The sequence below is a fragment of the Dermacentor variabilis genome, chromosome 4, assembly GCF_050947875.1.
Source record: "Dermacentor variabilis isolate Ectoservices chromosome 4, ASM5094787v1, whole genome shotgun sequence".
Lineage (NCBI taxonomy): Eukaryota > Metazoa > Arthropoda > Arachnida > Ixodida > Ixodidae > Dermacentor > Dermacentor variabilis.
In genome coordinates, this window is record NC_134571.1 from 228,943,574 (window position 1) to 228,961,831 (window position 18,258).

Below are 18,258 nucleotides of genomic sequence, written 5' to 3' on the forward strand. Positions count from 1 at the left end.
AGCCCTCTTCATTAAAAATGATATGTCCAGTTCATGAGGGAAGCAAATAGTTTGTCACCACGCTTATACTTTTTTCCCTCCAGCCTAGTATGCTATAACGTCTTGTGCATGCTCTCAGGTGCATGTTAGGGTTGACAGCTGCTCTAGTCCTAAAGCAATAGGCCCACTCTTGCGGCCTAACAGCATAGTGGTCTTTGAAGTACTTCAGGAAGTTCCTCAGGTTTTCTTCCTCACCAAAAAGGAATTTTTTGAGATAATGTTCAAATGCCTTTTCCTGAAGGAAACCTAAGAGTAGCCGTATACTATGGTAGAGATGTTGCCTTAGCTGTTTCTCTACGCACTCGAGTATCTTCTTACGCCAATTCTTATCGACATGTCAGACACAGAGAAGTTTTTGTTTTGGGGCACCCATGACCACCATGCTTTGTAGAATTGCGAGGCATCATCAGACATAAAGGTCTTAGCAGCCACTTTTTTGGCCATGGCCGACTCCAGACATTTGAAGAATGCTGTCAAAGTTTGCTCGTTCATCCGGTTGCAGATGAAATAAGCTATAGGTACACCTGATCCTACTTTATCTAGCACCAGAAGAGTGGTCAGCTCAAACTGGTACTCTGGAGTTCCATCTGGGGAGTCAAGACATACAGTCCCTGCAGGGCCCAATTCTTCTAGTAGCTCCTTCTGAGGCTCTGTCATGAGAACTAGAGCAAAGTGTGCTGAGGAAAATGTACCACTTGGGTCCACTGAACCTTGTGCCTTGTACAGGTTGACAAGTGTTTCACCTTTTTCTTTCATCACAATCACCCACAAGTCTCCACTGACAGTGTCATTATTGTGACAACGTTCAGGAGCAGCAATCTTAAACTGCCGTCTGGTGTTATGCAGGATTGAGCAGTCTGCTGAGTGCACTGGCCTCAGCTTGGATGCCACAGATGTTCTTATTCGTTTTAGGATGGTTTTCACGGGCACACCCCATGCTAGGTCCTCTGCTATGCTGTCCTTTTCCTTGTCACTCATTCTCAAGGGCTGAATTTCTGGTTTATGACCATAATGGTTTCTTTGATACCTGACTTTTATGGTGGTGCCTTCAGGTGTCGCACTCTGAGTGTTGTCCTTTGTGACAGTAATAAATGAAAGATATATCTTACTAGACCTACAGCTCCCCTGACATTTCTCCCGATGGTCACTATGACCTTCCTTTTTCTTGCCTCGCCCGATCTATTACAGTAATAGTGGATCCTTGTCTCTCCACTGATCAGCTTTTTTGGGGCTCGCAGGCAAAATTAACCAGCAGTTTTGGCTACTCTCTTCTTCTGCTTTCCATTAACGAAATACTGTAATGAGAGCACAAAATAGCATTAGATAGTGAGAAGTACTTTGGGGAGAGAGATTCATACAAAAATAATCACGTTGAAAGCCTTGGACACGGGCTAATGTAGAACTTATTTTACTCCCTCACCTTAAAGTCGACCGTGTCATGAGGTCACCCTTGATATTGCTCAAATTTCTGTTGAAATTGAATTTCAAATGCGATGCACCATAATTTCAGGAAACTTACCATATTTGTTTTGTTTTAATAAGAAACAAATCTGAAACTTAAGCATGATCTATCCGCACTCCTTCCTCAATATTGAATCGGACTGTATGTTCACCGCAATGCTGTTACGATGAGACAAAGACGAACTGACAGCACGTGGTGCAAACTACGTCCCAGAACAGTGTGAATCCCTTCTCTAAGTTTCTTCTTGAAAAGCTCTTTCTTTTCAAGAAGAGCTTGATTTTTTGCTGTAGATAAGGGATTGGCGAGGGAGTTTTCCATAGTCACGTGGTTATGATCTGGCTTGGGCATGCGCCTGGTTCGAAGAGGCAGCATTATGTGTGATTTCAATAAACCAGTTGCTAGTCTGCGTTCGTCCTGTCTTCTTCTACGTTGGTGTCTTTTCCCAAGCGCAGCTTAAGTTCACAAAAAGATGTCTTACCAAGTAGCCTCCTAACCCACTCTTCTTAAGAAAAAAGGATTGCGCGTGCGTCAAATTTCACTATATTTTATAAAATCTACAACCAGAGTCCTTCACTTGAAGGACTGTGGTACTACTAAAGAATTTTCAGAAAGTACGCCGGGAGACCAAGCCGCTGACAGCCGCAATTTCAAGTGTGGTCCTAGACCTACGTCGGCCTACATTCGGACCTATTGCGACCTGCACTGAGGCGAAGACTACGCCACGCACGCAAGTAGCGCAGGGCAACGTCAGAACGCAGAGGAAATCCCTCCTCTGGTTTAAAGGGAAGCTGAAGAGTTTTCCAGAAAAAATGAGTGAAGAGCTGTACGTAATGGTTTTCGACCCCCCGAATTCGAATATCGCATCGAAATTGAGCGAAAGAAAGCGCAAACATATTTTATTTCGACGAAAAGTGCAGCAGCAGACTCGGGCAGCTCGCGCGCCTCGTTTCCGCCTGTGATTGGTCGGGCGCCTCGTGACGTCAACATTGGTGTTCGTACGGACCGGCCGCTGCCGCCACACATGAAGCACGGTGCAAGGTGGTTTGGCGCTGTGGTTTGGTGAGACGGTAATGGTAAATTTCGAGAGCTTGCGTTTCGCTGAGGAGTTCGGTGTTGCTGCCTACATGTATACGTAGCCGGCTTCTCCAAGAACCAAAAGATGCTGGTAGCAAGCAGTACTTACGACGCCAACGAAGGCGAAGTGTCAGCAACTCCTTGTGTTAGAAATGTTCTTTGGTGAGCATGTTTTTTGCAAAGCTGTATTCAGCGGTCCAGTGAGTTCGTTTCCGGGAAAACAACTGTACTGCTATGTTCCTGCATGCCTCTTCGTGGAACCTAAGGAGGGATGCGATCGTCGGCATTTGTGCGCTGCCCCAAAACTGTCGGCAATCTACACAGACGGTTTACATGCGGGAAAAGTTTTCCAGCTCTTGTGGCACGTGTAGTGGCCTTCATCAGCGCGCCATCCACACGCTACTCGTAACCGGAGCCGTAAAGGCGGCGAATTCCGTGGGCTACGTGAGACAGCCGGTTTCTCTCTGTGCGCGAGGGGGAGCGCAGCGGCATGGCGTGCGCCGGCTTTCAAACACATGAAAACTTTACACTTGCATTGCATTATGGTAGCTGCAGTTGGCTGTTTCACAACACACGTGCGAATAGAAAATTAACGGCGGTTTGCGACGAAACCTGCGTCAAGGTTGGGAGATGAACATGTACCTTTCGTTCAGCGTGCTAAAACGAAGGAGCTAGCAATCAATCAAAATCCAGGTTTGGACGAGTTCATGTATTCATAAGGTCTTCCAAGACCAGTTACCATCAGTCCGCCCGCACCCGTCCCGCCTTTATGCGTTCCTTGCCCCGATCTTTTCGCGCTGCGTTTAGAAAGCCTGCTGGCAAAAAGCCGTACTCTCATTCATTCACGCATTATTGATAAACTCTGGTAGTGATCGTCGTCACGGAAGTGGTTAGAGCACAGCACTGTTGTTCTTGAACGCTTGAAATTCTTTCGATTCACAGCAGTCTCCCACTTAGTTGCAAGCTTCTTGTCTTGCGGGGAGTAACGGAACATCGTCGCGGCCGCTGGTGTTCATGCAGCCATAGGCTGCACAGAACGCCGGCGTGATCGGCCCACCACTTCAATTGATGCTGCGCACGTCAACTACCACTCTACATACACACAAACAAAGGAATGCAGGCTCGAGCGAGGCAGATTATGACGGCACGCACGCAGAAACAAGCGCGGTCAGGTACGTTCGCGGAGACTGCGAAGGAGCGGTACACCAGTGCTGACGTCACTACACTGCGGTTTCCGGCCTCCATTTGCATCGTCAGCGTCAGCAGCAGCGCGCCGCACTCGACGGTGGTCGGAGCGACAGCGCAATTTTAACCGGCGATTACGTCGTTGCTAAGTGAAAAATCCCGCCTAAAATTTTACGTGCATGGTTTATAAGGTTCCCGCATCCGTATATGAGCGTCTTAACGAATTCGACACTCTTCATATTCCGTTTTAGAAAAGAAAAGGGGGGCGGGGTTGCGTGAGCATCAATTTTCGCTCTATTCTATGAAATGTACTACTAAAGAGTTTCCCCACAATACGCTGGGAGACCATTCCGGCGACATCCGCAAATTCAAGTATATGATCCCGGTTCTGCGTCTCTGCCGCATTGCAACGTGCATTGAGGCAAAGACTAGGCCACGCACGCACGTAACACAGAGTAACGTCAGAACGCAGAACAGCTTACTCCTGTCGCTTAACAAAATGTACAAACGTCACACAAATGATATTGCGCAACGAAAGAACGACACGTACGTGAGAGGACGACAGACCGAGCGCAAACGTTCAACTAAGTTTATTGTACCACTGAAACCGATTTTATACATGTGAAGCAGCATAGACCGCGCATGCGCTTACATGAAAAATGAACTGCGCATTCATGTAACATAGTTACAAGTAATGTGATGCCGCGTCCAAGAACTTAGTTCTGTTTCTGTGAAAGCCAGAGAAGGTAAGCTAACACACTTATCACCCAACTTTGCGATCATCTGCGCTTCAGATATTTCTCAGATGAGCTGCGTACTGCCACGGGAGATCAATCCTGCATTGGTCCTCAAGAGGTTTGCAGCCATGATCGCGACAATGAATTGCCAAGAAACCACCGGAGCCATTCTTTAGATTGTTGCTCTGTTCGCAGAGCCGATCATTGAGGCAACGCTCAGTTTGTCCGATATATTGCTTCCCACATGGAAGCGGGAGGTTGTAAAGCACCCGGTGGACACACTCGACGAACTTTTTGAGGTGATGCTTTCTGCACTTATCGGAAGGAACGGCATTTGGATCCGTCAACCTGCAAAGCCTGCCGAGCTTGTTGGGGGCAGAAAAAGCAACTCTTACATTCGCCCTTTGGGCCATCTTTTTCAAGTTATGGGATATCCCGCGCATGCAAGGTATAACACTTACTTTAGGGCGTATGCCGGGAGAGGCTTCGGCAACTGACTTCTGCGAAGGCGAAGATTTCGGTGAGTCGGGTGGCCTCTTCACTCGTTGACAATTCGCTGTGTTTAATTCCTGCCGATAAAGAAGGCAGTTTTGCTGTGTTACCTGCTCAAGGCTTTAACGCCAAGGCTCTAGAAGCCATCAGTGCACACGTTTAACTTTCATAGGGAGGTGTCGCTGGCTAAGGAAAAGGCTGTGGCAAAGCGCATGTGCAACAGACTTAATCTACAAAAATTGACCCAGGCCTTTCAAAACAACAAGCGAGATCATCTACAAGTTTTCTTCAGTGCCAAAACGCATAAACCCGGTGTACCATTACGAGTTATTGTGTCAGAAATCGATACTTGGCAAAAGCCGTTGGGTTTGTTTTTACAACAAAAGTTGGACCTTCTGCCTGTCAGCGACCCTTTCCTCGTTAGGAGCTCAGATACTGATTGATATTTTGAAATCACATTTTTACCGTGGTCTTGAGGCGTTTTCTATCGATGTAAAGGACCTTTATTATTCCTTGCCGCATAGAAGCGTACTGTCCTGTGTTGAGCAATGTATCGATAAGTATGGTGCTGTGTCATTCCAGAATGAGGCCGGCATGTCTTGCAGTCAGTTTCTGGAACATTTACAGCTTTGTCTTAATTCCACCTTAATCACTTGGGAAAACGAATGTTTTTTGCAGAAGAGCGGTGTTTGTATTGGCTCTTGCATTGCTCTCATTCTTAGTGACTTCTTTCTATCCTGTTTAGACCGTGACATTTCATTACAAGTGCAAGGCTCTGCAGTTTTTAAAACATTCAGATACGCTGATGACTTTTTAATTTTCATTGACTGCTCTTCTTAAGCCTTCATTCTGGAAACTAAGAAAGCGTTAGAAACGTTTCATAAGTGCTTAGTTCCCCTTCAAACTACTCATGAGATGCCGGTAGATAGGTCTCTTCGTTTTCTTGATCTTCGCCTGAGCTTTCAGGAGAGCCACACGTGTTGGTCGTATGAGCCACGAGCCAACAAGCCACTTCTACCGTATTCGTCCGCACATTCTAAGCTTGTTAAGCGGGCCATTATCAATTTGTGCTTCAAGAATGCCCTTAGCAAGTCTTGCTGTCATGAAGCGGACGTAAGCTTTGAAAAGCAAATTCGACGTTTGTCCTTGGCTGGATATCCTAAGGTGGTGCTAGTGCCTGTCGCGGAACGCATTTTAAGAGAAGCGCGTTCCAGCACGCAGAAGTCAGTTGCCGAAGCCCCTCACGGCATGCGCCCTAAAGTAAGCTTTATACCTTACATGCCCCATAACTTGAAAAAGATGGCCCAAAGGGCGAATGTAAGAGTTGTTTCTCCTGCCACCAACAAGCTCGGCAGGCTTTGCGGGTTGACGGATCCAAATGCCGTTCCTTCCTATAAGTGCAGAAAGTCTCACCTCAAAAAGTTCGTCGAGTGTGTCCACTGGGTGGTTTACAACCTCCCGCTTTCATGTGGGAAGCAATATATCGGACAAACTGGGCGCCGCCTCAATGAACGGCTCCGCGAACACAACAACAATTTAAAAAATGGCTCCGGTGGTTTCTTGGCAATTCACTGTCGCGTTCATGGCTGCAAACCTCTTGAGGACCAATGCACGATTGTTTCCCGTGGCAGTACGCAGCTCAACCCGAGAAATATCTGAAGCGCAGATCATCTCAAAATTGGGTGATAAATGTGTTAGTTTCCATTCTCTGGCTCTCACAGAAAAATTACTAAGTTTCTTGGACGCGGCATCACATGACTTGTAACTATGTTACATGAATGCGCAGTTCATTTTTCGTGTAAGCGCATGCGCTGTTTATACTGATTCACGTGTATAAAATCGGTTTCAGTGGTACAATAAACTTAGTTGAAAGTGTGCGCTTGGTGTGTCGTTTTCTCACGTCCGTGTCACTCTTTCGTTGCGCAATATCATTTGAGTAATGGATTACCAACTTGCCCGGAATGCTGCTCTCATTAAGTACAAACGTCAAATTTCACTTCACTTGCTGTGCAGGAAAGCAGACCACGCCAAACGTATGTCATGTAGCGCATAGCTGGGAGTGCACACAAATGACTATACTATAGATGGATAAACAAACAAATTATATTTAACGAGGATACAAACTTCAACATACCCCAAGGAAATAAATTAGGCACCTGCGCAAAAGCTGCTCTTCGCGAAACAGATGGAGAAAGAGAAAAGGAAGGCCCGCAAGGCATAAACAACTGCCTTTTTGGAGGCACACTGGGCAACAAGAAATTAAAGAAAGTCCGAGATATAATATTGCGTTTAAACGTCATTTGCTCACGATGAATGAGAACAAACTTTATAAACCTGTTCTTCACCCTTATTGTTCCGGAACACCAGGTGCACGTACTCAGCCTCGAAGTTGTGCGCAGCGATCTGGTGCTCCGAATACTTCTCCATTGTAGGAAGGGAAGTGCCACATACGTCGCATTTCATCAATTTCTTGACATCCACGGCCATGTTGTGAACTTTCCTGATGTGTTGCAGCATGTTCTTCTTCTGGATGAATAGTTTGCTCCAAAATTCGCAGCGACGATCGTCATCGCCGATGGCAGCTCGATCACAGAATGAGTAAAGGTAAGGCGCACAAGACAAGGGCTGAAGAAGGACACAAACGCCTTTACTGAATAAAGGGAAAATGAGACATCCACCCGTTCGTAGCAATTGCTACAAAGGAAACCCATACGGGTTCCTCGAAAGAAAAGCCTCATAGTTGAAGAAAAATTCGTCCTGGTCCGGGAACTATGAGGCTTTTCTTTCGAGGAACCCGTATGGGTTTCCTTTGTAGCAATTGCTACGAAAGGGTGGATGTCTCATTTTCCCTTTATTCATTACTTCTCTCCACCTTGCGGGTTTCCGCAGAACTACTACGTCAAACGCCTTTACTCATTCAAGCATGAAACAACTAGCCCAAGCAAGAGTTTTACTCGATCACAGACATGCTCCATTCCGAAGAGTAGTAGGCGGCGTTTGGAAGCACGTGGTCTCCGTGTCATTGCACGCACGTGGGTTGTTGTATATTCCGGCGGCAATATAGGAAAGAAACCTCCCCAATCACGTGACAAACTAGGTATTCAGTGACCCCATAGAGACAGTTGGAAACCAACTTAGGGAACCAACATGATCCCGGTGACCCTGGTTCGGGTCACCGGGATCAGGCCACATTCCAGGCCTGTTTATGCAATTTTATCAACACGCGGACCTCTTTTTTTAATCCGGTGGAAAATTGCGCGGCACCGGGATTCGAACCATGGACCTCTTGCACGCGAGGCGGGTGTTCTACCTCTACGCCACCGCTGCACACAGCGGTAACGTAGAGAGCTACAAGAGCTATCCTCACACTATCCTTGAAAGTGTAAGGAATATGGTGACAAGGCTTGATGAGGCAGGTTATCCTGTTTCAGTAGTTTCTTCATCTTGCAACACGTTAATTAAGGAACTTAAAGTGCTGCCAACGTGGAAGAAGCTTAAGGAGCAGGTGTGGAACAAAGTAGCCATTATCCCGTCTATTCATTGTCGCACAGGCTGAAAAAGGTGGCTTTTAAGTTCCAGCTCAGGATTGGGTTTTCATGCAAAAGTAAGCTGAAGGGAATGTGTGAAGGAGTAAACAAGCACATTCTTCACAAGGGGTGTCTGAACAGGGAGGACTGCAAAGTGAACTATAGCATACAGTTTGTCGTTTGCACACGAAATGTTGTTTATTCGATTCCTTTTTCTTGCTGCCTACAAAATATATATCAGTCCGACTGGAAGGTGCTTAAACATTCGACTAAAGAAATACCATAGTTATTTGAAGGGTTTTTGTGCATTCACACCTCTCTGTGCATTGTTGCAAGAGTGGGTGCCATCCAGTTTTTGAAAGTACTATTCTGCTATTCACACACTGTCAAAAGCTCTCACCTGAATTAACGGAGGCTTATCACATTTAAAGAAAGGCTCACTATGTGTTAGGCAGCCATCCATCTCGCTGCAAGATAGTGAGGTTGCCGTGTTAGATCTTAAGTAAAGCCACTGAGTTGCATTGTGCCGTAGTAATTGTTTCTTTACGTTGATTAACCAGCCGTGATATGTGTGTTGCCGTCAAAACATGCGCATTCTGTGATGTGAAGGTTGCTTTGATATGTATCTGCATATGCTGGGGGGCCGGGTCTTGGTCACGTGATGTGTGGTATATATTGGTTGTCTTCTTCGAATAAACTTCATGTGATAGTGCTGTATCCTGTCCCGTTCTGTTACTTTTGCCGGCATCTGTCATGCAGTAGCTACCATGAAGCTACTGCATGACACCAAAAGTTCACCAACTTGCCCAATTTCCATCTTATTGAGGTTAAGGCGGCGAACCAATGGAGCGTTAGAGTTACAGAATGGGTGCCACATATATATATATATATATATATATAAACGAGAAGAAGAGGGGTTAACCGAGGGGCCCGATTTTTTATTAGTCATATCATAAGAAGCCAACAAACACTGACACCAAGGACAACATAGGGGAAATTACTTGTGCTTAATAAATGAAAATAAAGAAACGATAAATTAATGGAAATTAAAGTGGATGAAAAAACAACTAGCCGCAGGTGGAAACCGAACCCACCACCTATATATATATATGAAAGTAAAATGACGGTAAGGTGGTAAAAGTAAAATGCAGAGATTGTCACATCATACCTAGCTCATTTAGCCCATTTACCTACAAAATTAAACACTCTTTTCTTCTTAAACACCTTGCTTGTACATGAGTATTCATATTACTAATAATCTTTCAATGCAAACGCACATCAACTTTGTGACTTATGCTAATAACTGAACACATGGCTTTTTGTGCTGCAAGTTTTCTTGGACTCCTGCTGTACCGTAATTCATGTGCAAAGGGACTGTGTACTTTACTGAGTGAGATTGCAACATTTAAGTCATGTAATATTGCCAGTATATTGCTACAGCAATAAAGTCCTCAAAGAAAAGTTCGACAACTAATCATTCATATAAACAATTGCACTATGTAGGTTTGTGTGAAGCATTTTTGTGCTCTGTTTAACCAAGAACAATTAAGTTACTGCACGATGCTCTTTTGCAAACATCAGTGCATTATATGTGTGAAAAAACGAAAACGACTTTGTTACTAATTATAAGCAGCAGACAGCTATATTACCATATTCTGGATCTACACTTAGTTGTGCAGATTTACTTTCTATCTGCCAATTGACAACTGCTATATTAAATTATATATATCATAAATTATCAATATAATTTTCCTATTTACGTTATCATATTATTATTAATTATTATTATATTATATTATATTAAAAATTATATTGTTACAAGCACGGGGAATAGGGGTTTATTTAGGCGTGCGAGAGCAGGAACAGCAGGCTACGAACAACAGGAATGGCCGCTGCACAGTCTTCGTGCTCCTCTTCCCTACTCTTCTTGATCCCCGCGTCCCTTTTACGCGCTTGGATGTAACCTATACCTCTCCTCGCAGACAAAACCCACTGGGCGAGCCAACTAGCTTGTCGTGGCGTGCATGATTTCAATCGTGCGACATGCGCGACTTGTGTCCTAGCAGAACGTCTACCAGTGTTCGTGAGGCGCGCGAGAGTATAGTTGACTTCGCTGACTTTGTCGATGACAATATGCGGTCCATCGTAGTTGGCCAGCAGCTCTTGGCACAAACTGCGCTTCCTTGTAGGAGTCCAAAGCCAAACGAGATCACCAGGGTGATATGTAACAGGCCGATGTCGTGCGACGTAGCGGGCGTTGGAGTTTTCTTGTGATGCCAAAATCCGCAGTCGCGCAAGTCTCCGAGCCTCTTCAGCAAGGCATAGCGTATCGGCGACCGTAGGATTGTCGTGGTGGTAAAAAGGGAGGACAGTGTCGAGCGTATATCGGGGCAGCCGAGTATACCGGGGCAGCCGAAGGAAGAAGGGGCTGTAGCCGGTTCTCTCGTGCTTGGCGGTGTTGTAGGCTTAAGTAATAAACGGTAGAACTTCATCCCAATGCTTGTGATCGGACGCAACATACATGGAAAGCATATTTGTGATTGGTCGATTAGTGCGCTCAGTGAGGCCGTTCGTTTGCGGATGATACGGCGTCGAGTGCCTGACGTGCGAGTTACATAAACGCACAAGCTCTTCCACGGTATCCACCGTGAATTGACGTCCCCGGTCGCTTATGATAACACCAGGCGGTCCGTGTCGCAGAACAATAGCGTGAAGTAAGAAGAGCGATACTTCGGTGGCAGTGGCTGATGGTATAGCCGCCGTCTCGCAATAGCGCGTGAAATAGTCGGCGCAGACAATTATCCAGCGGTTCCCCTTAGATGGCTAGAAAAGGGCCTAACAGATCAATTCCAACTTGCCGAAAGGGTGAGCTGAGAGGCGGCACAGGTTGAAGGAGACCAGATGGGGCAGTGGTTTTGGCGTTTCCGACGTTGGCACTGTATGCAGCTGGCGTCTTTATGTAGCAGATTTGTAAGAGGATAAGCGACGCAAAACCAGGAATAAATCGGCGAAAGTAAGAGCAAAGACCCAGAAAACTACGAAGTTGCTTCACTGACTGCGGTGCACTGAATGCCTCAACAGCTGCCGTCTTGAGGGGATCAGGCCGGATACCGTCTTTGTCAGCAAGATGACCCAGCACAAGGGTTTGACGGTCACCAAAGTTACATTTCTTGGAGTTCAGAACCAGGCCGGCGTTATTGATGCAGTCGAGGACAATATACAGGCGCATATTTTGCTCATTGAATGTGCGCCCGAATATAACAACGTCGTCAAGATAGCACATACAGATGTTCCATTTTAACCCACGCAGAATGGTGTTCATGAACCTTTCAAAGGTTGCCGGAGCGTTGCACAACCCAAATGACATCACATTGAATTCGAATAGTCCATCCGGGGTTATGAAGGCTGTTTTCTCCTTGTCTGCTGGGTGTATCGGGATTTGCCAATATCCTGAGCGCAGGTCCACTGAAGAAAAATAAGAGGCCGAATGAAGGCAATCAATTGCATCATCAATCCGGGGCAGCGGGTAGACATCCTTCTTAGTCACGGCGTTTAATCTTCGATATTCGACGCAAAATCTTCAGTTACCGTCTTTCTTTCTGACGAGTATGACAGGAGCTGCCCAAGAACTCGAGGACTCTTGTATTATCCCATTTTTCATCATGTCACTCACTTGTTCCCCGATTATCTTGCGCTCGTTAGGCGACACCGGATAAGGCTTTTGCCTGATCGGGCGCGCAGATCCCGTATCGATAGTATGGCGCGTTCGTGACTCGGGAATCGAGAACGCTTTGTCCGGCTGCGCAAAGTCAAACACTGACAGATGCTTAGAAAGCGTATCCACCAAGGTATGGCGCTCCCTTGTGCTGAGCGACTTGTTTATCATAGAGGCTTTTTGTCTGAGACATGGCGAAGGTCAGCAGGTTAGCACGGCGGGTCTGTTAGTACGGCTATGGACGAAGACGTGTGTTCTGCAAAGTAGGCGCGTTTCAAGCTGTCTGGAAGCAGGACGGGTTCTGCCGAGCAGTTGGCCGTCCACACGCCAGCACGCCCGTTGTCGATGGATACCACACAATGAGGGACAAAAACGTTCTTCTTCACACATTTTAGATGCATTGGCTCTACGGAGACATCGGAACTGTCTGGAGCTTCACCGCGACATACAACCGGCACGCACACAGAGGTGGACGCAGGCACAACAGTATCTGCAGACACACAAAGTTCACCTTGACTGCAAGTCTCCTCTAAGAGCCCGGACGAAACATGGCCACCGACGCAAACTTCCCCCCTGCGACAATCAACGGTCGCACCACACTGCCGCAAAAAGTCGATGCCCAAAATCACTTCGTGCGTCGATCGGGGAATAACTACAAACTCCGTCGCGAAAACTCCACCAGCCAAGGATACTTCAGCAGTGCACACACAAACAGGGCGCAACGACTCGCCGCTCACTCCACAAAACGTTGCAGCCTGGTCCCACGGAAATACAACTTTGCGCCCCAACCGACCTTTAAAACCGAGACTCATTACGGATACAGTTGCTCCGGTATCCACTAAAGCCATTGTAGAAACACCATCAACAAGTGCATGCACTTTGTTCTTAATCATAGCAACTGCAGGGGGCATTTCTGTCGATAACACGTGTCGAGCGACCTCACCCCATCGGCCGCGCTAGCTAGTTTTCCGGTTGTGAAGGCGAGGTGGAGCGGCGCACTGGCGATGGAGATTGACGTAAACGCGGTGCACGAGAAGTTGGCGGTGGCGTCAAACTCCTGTCAGATGCCGGCGAGCGGCTCCGGAAGCTTCTCAGCCAGTAATCATTGCCAGGAGGGACGCCTGCTGACCAAGAGGTGGTGTATGGCTGTTGAGTTATCCTCGTAGGAGGTGTGGTCCTTGTTGAAGACCCCGATCGACGATTCCACGTTGTTGGGCGACGATTGCAAAATCTCGCTATGTGGCCCGCGACACCGCATTGGAAACACACCGGCAGACATCGCAAATGTAGTCACGCATGTTGCTGTCGACTGCATAGCCAGCAGGTGGGTCTCGTTCATCATTGCTAGGCATCGGCCGCCGGGAGGCGTGCGTGCGGCGAGGGCGTTGGTCGTAGTCATGATCTTGATAGCTGATGGTCCCTCTCGTTTCTGGGGTAGACCTATACTCGACGGTCGCTGAGTGAACCGTGGGTTGTCATGCGGTCGAAACGGCCGTGTTTCTCATCCCTGTGGTAAGTACGCACCAGCGATGCCGGGTGTACAACGGTACATCTCTTCCCGATGGAGCAACTCTTCGCGAACAATCTGCCGTATTGTTGATGAAAGGTCAACACACAAACTCGGGTCTACATTTGCCATAGTTGCGACATTAGCCAGGCGACCAAACTTCGGTATTATCCGTCACACCTTCAGCGTCTCAAAGGTCCTGCAGTGGCGAATGACGTCAGACACGGAATCCAAGCTTTCCTTGCCGATCAAAAATTGTAGACGTCTTCGGCTATTCCTTTCAACAAATGTCCAACTTTGTCATCTTCAGACATTTCAGAGTTGACTATTTTACACAGTTTCAGAACGTCTTCGATATAAGTCGTACAAGTCTCGCCGGGAATCTGAGCTCTTTGCGAAAGCGTCTGTTCAGCACGTTTCTTTTTTTGCGCTAGAGTCTCCAAAATACGCTCTGAGCTCCTCTACGAAAAGCTCCCATGAAGTGAGCGTGTCTTCGTGATTCTGATACCAGACGAGCGCTGTGTCGGTAAGGGAAAACAAAACATTGAACTGTGCGGTCGAGTTCCAACCGTTAGATCGGCTCACCCTTCGGTAGTTCGTGAGCCACTCGTCGACATCTTCTCCGGCTTTTCCTCCGAAAGTGAGTGGCACCCGGTAGTATTGCCACGGAACGCCAGGTTATGGGCTTGAAGCCGCGTCAGAACCTTCGGGAATCTAGCAGGCGTATTCAGGCATGTCAGGTGAAGGTGGCGGAAGTCCGGCAAGTCGACGGCTTCGGTGAAATTGTAGCAGCGTAGGCTCCGTAGTTACGAGGTTCATTTAGGCGTGCGAGAGCAGGAATGGCAGGCTACGAACAACAGGAATGGCTGCTGCACAGTCTTCGTTCTCCTCTTCCCTTCTCTTCTTGATCCCCGCGTCCCTTTTACGCGCTTGGACGTAACAATATTATAAACTATATTATATTTGCCTAAGTTTAAAGGGAAACACAATATGAAAAGGATATAGTACTGTATGCCTATCAGACCGGAATATATATGTACCATTTTGCCTACACCATTGGCAGATTCAGGTTGAGGGCCCTGGAAGTTTGTCTCTTCCCCCGAGCCATGCTGGCTATAATTCTGACTCGTATGACTCTGTATCAGTTGCGCAGAAAACCTCTCTCGCCCCGTTTCCCTCCTGTTCTCCTTTTGGAGGAGGCTCCCTCTTGATGTTATCCTTGTTGTTCCACTCTTAGCCCACATCATTTCACGGTCGAGGCATGTAAGGTCACAGTTTCTTATGCGATGCAGCTCTGACATCATGCATACTATACAGAATTGTACATGAGCCTGAGCCCATGCATAACCATTCTTCAGATCAACTGTTAATTTTTTGACTAACATCCTCTCCTCTTGCATGACAGTTATCTCTTATGTATTGTTGCTGCTCCTCTCATGTCTGCATATCAATAAAAATATCTTTGTCAATTTCTTCTAGAACATTGAGTGCAATCTTTGCCAACTTGAGTATGTGTTGGATGTTAATTTTTAAGACATGTCTTCACAATCTACCTCTGCCTCATCCACCTTAGCATCCTCAATTCAGTCACTTCTCCATCCTGACTTCTAGGTGACTTTAATAAAAATTGCTTAGGTTCCATACAGTATTGCTCGTCATGTATTGTCTTATAAGTTTATTAGACAGAATCTTTCAACTTGACTGGGACCTGTGTACCTTAATTACCATAATGCGTCTTTTCAGTTCTTCCAAACTATGCCAATTCTGCTGATTCTGTGGGCTGTCCAATTTTTCCATGTTGGCGTTTTCAGTTATCATTGAACTAAAGTATCCATCTTTTCTATGGTTTACTCTCGAGGCTTCCCTTTCATCTGCTCTGTGAAATTCGCATGTGGCTACGAGATGTGAGCAGCCTGCCTCACAACACATGCACATGCTCATCTGCTTTTGCCTAACCTTTGTGTCAGATGTCAATCAGCATGGGTAAAGCAGTGACAATGGGGCATTATGAAATTAAGGCAGATGTGCGAGCATTAAGGGAAGCTATCCTTATGAGGCAACTATATCTGAAGAAAACTATTCAGAAATGTTGGTAATTTGCAGTTCCTGTTTATTGGTCTATTCAACTGTCCCTAGCTATTTCAGTTATATTATCATGTGCTGGAATTTTTAGTAGCAATATGTTTTTCTTAAGTGCTGCCACACTTATTACTAGAAGTTTGAGAACCTATATTCCTTATCCACTTGGTTCATTCATACCTACAAGCAGCAGTCTTCTCACTTTACATCAGCTATTTAATGCAATGTCCAGATATGTTCTCAGTCTACTTCAGTGGCAGTCACTTACTAACACAGTGAATCATCATGAATCATGTGTGTTCTTAGAAAGTGCCTTCTTGTTATGCAACTGTAAGTTAAGGTAAGGGATGCTTTGGAAAGCATGTTACGTGGCTTACATGAGAATCATTTTATGCCAGAAAGCACACGCATATTTGTGTTTATTTCTGGTATTTTCCTTCCTTAAATACTTTCTTGGCTCAGCGCATATATACGAAGCAAGTGGTGCTGGGTTGTTTTTTTTTTTTGCATTAGTTATATCCATCATATAATAGCCCATTTTACATAATTGAGCACACTAAATGTCACTTGGCGAGGAAAACATGCACTTGTCTCTTTAAATATCCCAGCTTATTGTTTTAGTGTGTGCAGTTTGGACGTGATTCTTGAGAGGCACTACATCTGCTACAAGTATATGAGGTATAATTACATAGCGCAACAGGCAATCCATGAAGTTGCAGACTGGTACTTACCACACACTGCAAATCTAATCATCCCTCACGATCTTTCGGTTTGTTTGTTCGCTTGATTTGCCACAGGGCATGGCTTCAGTATGCTTCAGGATTGTAGAGGTGGATGCCGAGTACATAAAGGGGGGGGAGCTTTGGCATGAACACTGGTAAAGGAAGTATTACTTGTAGGGGTGGATGAGTATTTGAAATTTTGGATATGAATCGAATATAACATGCTAACTATTCAGATTCTAAAATACTTACTATGTGGCATTTTTATTACGTAAAGCTAGTCAAATATATTGCAATAACCGAATGTTAAAGTTGTTACTGTTGTCCGTTTGTTAAAGAAGTATCACAAATTATCACATATGAAGCAACATAAGCTTTCCAAGCGATGCAGAAACAAAATGGGTAAAGCAAGCTTTGTTTTTGGTTTCATGGTGGAAGGCTACATGACAACCACTGATTTTTGCCTATTATTTAAATTTATTGGCAGTCTAGTCATGTTAATTTTTTACAACCAGTGATGTTTTTCATGTAACGTGTCCTTTTACACGTCTTTACAGCAAACAAGTCCTTCAGCAGCTTTTGTTTTCCATTTTCACCACTTCTGATTTTTTTTGGCAACCATTTTTTAGGACTTTTCTAGAGCTAGTCATGTAGCAGCTATTCATTCTTAGAAATCTTGTTTGCCACCAGGCTCTAAAGGTTTTGTGAGGCTGTTTGTGCAGTTTTTGAATGTCAAATAATAAACTTGTGTTTAAAGATAATCCTAATCTTCCTTGATAGCTGTCTTTTCTTTACTAGACAATACAAGCATGGGGCTTAATTGCAAGATAAAAATGCATGCTGTAACTGTATGCATGAGTTTTCAATTATTCGATACCTACTATTCCTTCTAGAAAAATGTGATATTTGCCAACCTCCAATTATTTACATTGAAATAGTCAAGAGTTTGACAACAGCTTGTCTAGTCTGGTCAAAAGAGGCGCAATAAGTAGTTTAAAATTGGAAGCTCACCACAAAAATGAAAAATAAGTGCCGATTCAACTGGAGCTTTGTTCACAATGGCTGTGAACAAGGCTCTCATGGGGGAGCTGAAACATCTGATATTTATCTTTTTTGCTTGCGTCCAATCTTCATCTGCTTACTATTATCATTTGAATTCTTCTAGCCCTAAAGCGGTGGCAATATATTTGAAGTACTACTATTTGCATTTTTTTCCATTGCTGAATTTCTTTAAAAGTAACTTCATGCAGCACGCAAGTACAACTCGAAGATTTTCATTGTTTCAAAGACGTCACTAGTGGAAGGTATTCTGCACTAACATAATTATATTGAGATTTCCAATAAATATGAAATGCTGATCAACAATACCTAAATAAATTTGGCCTAAGCGGTTACCCATCAACCATGTAGGCTTCATCAACTTTTTACGTCACTTGGTCTTGGCAAACTTGTGAGCTAACAAGTTTGAGCATGCAGTCACTTCCCTCCATATTTGTTTCGATGAAAGCTTGCCCTTTGGTGCTGCTCTGGATCCACTTTCGTTTCCTGTGATAACTGCTACAGGCTTCAAGGCACACTCCCTTAGGAAAACTTTTCAAGCACAAACTTGGTTCTTTCACACATTTACTGACTAAGACAGACTAAGGTCCTACAAGCTATTAAACATCTCTGCAAGTATTCACCTAGTGGACCTAGTGGACATGTCCATATCGTCTTCAG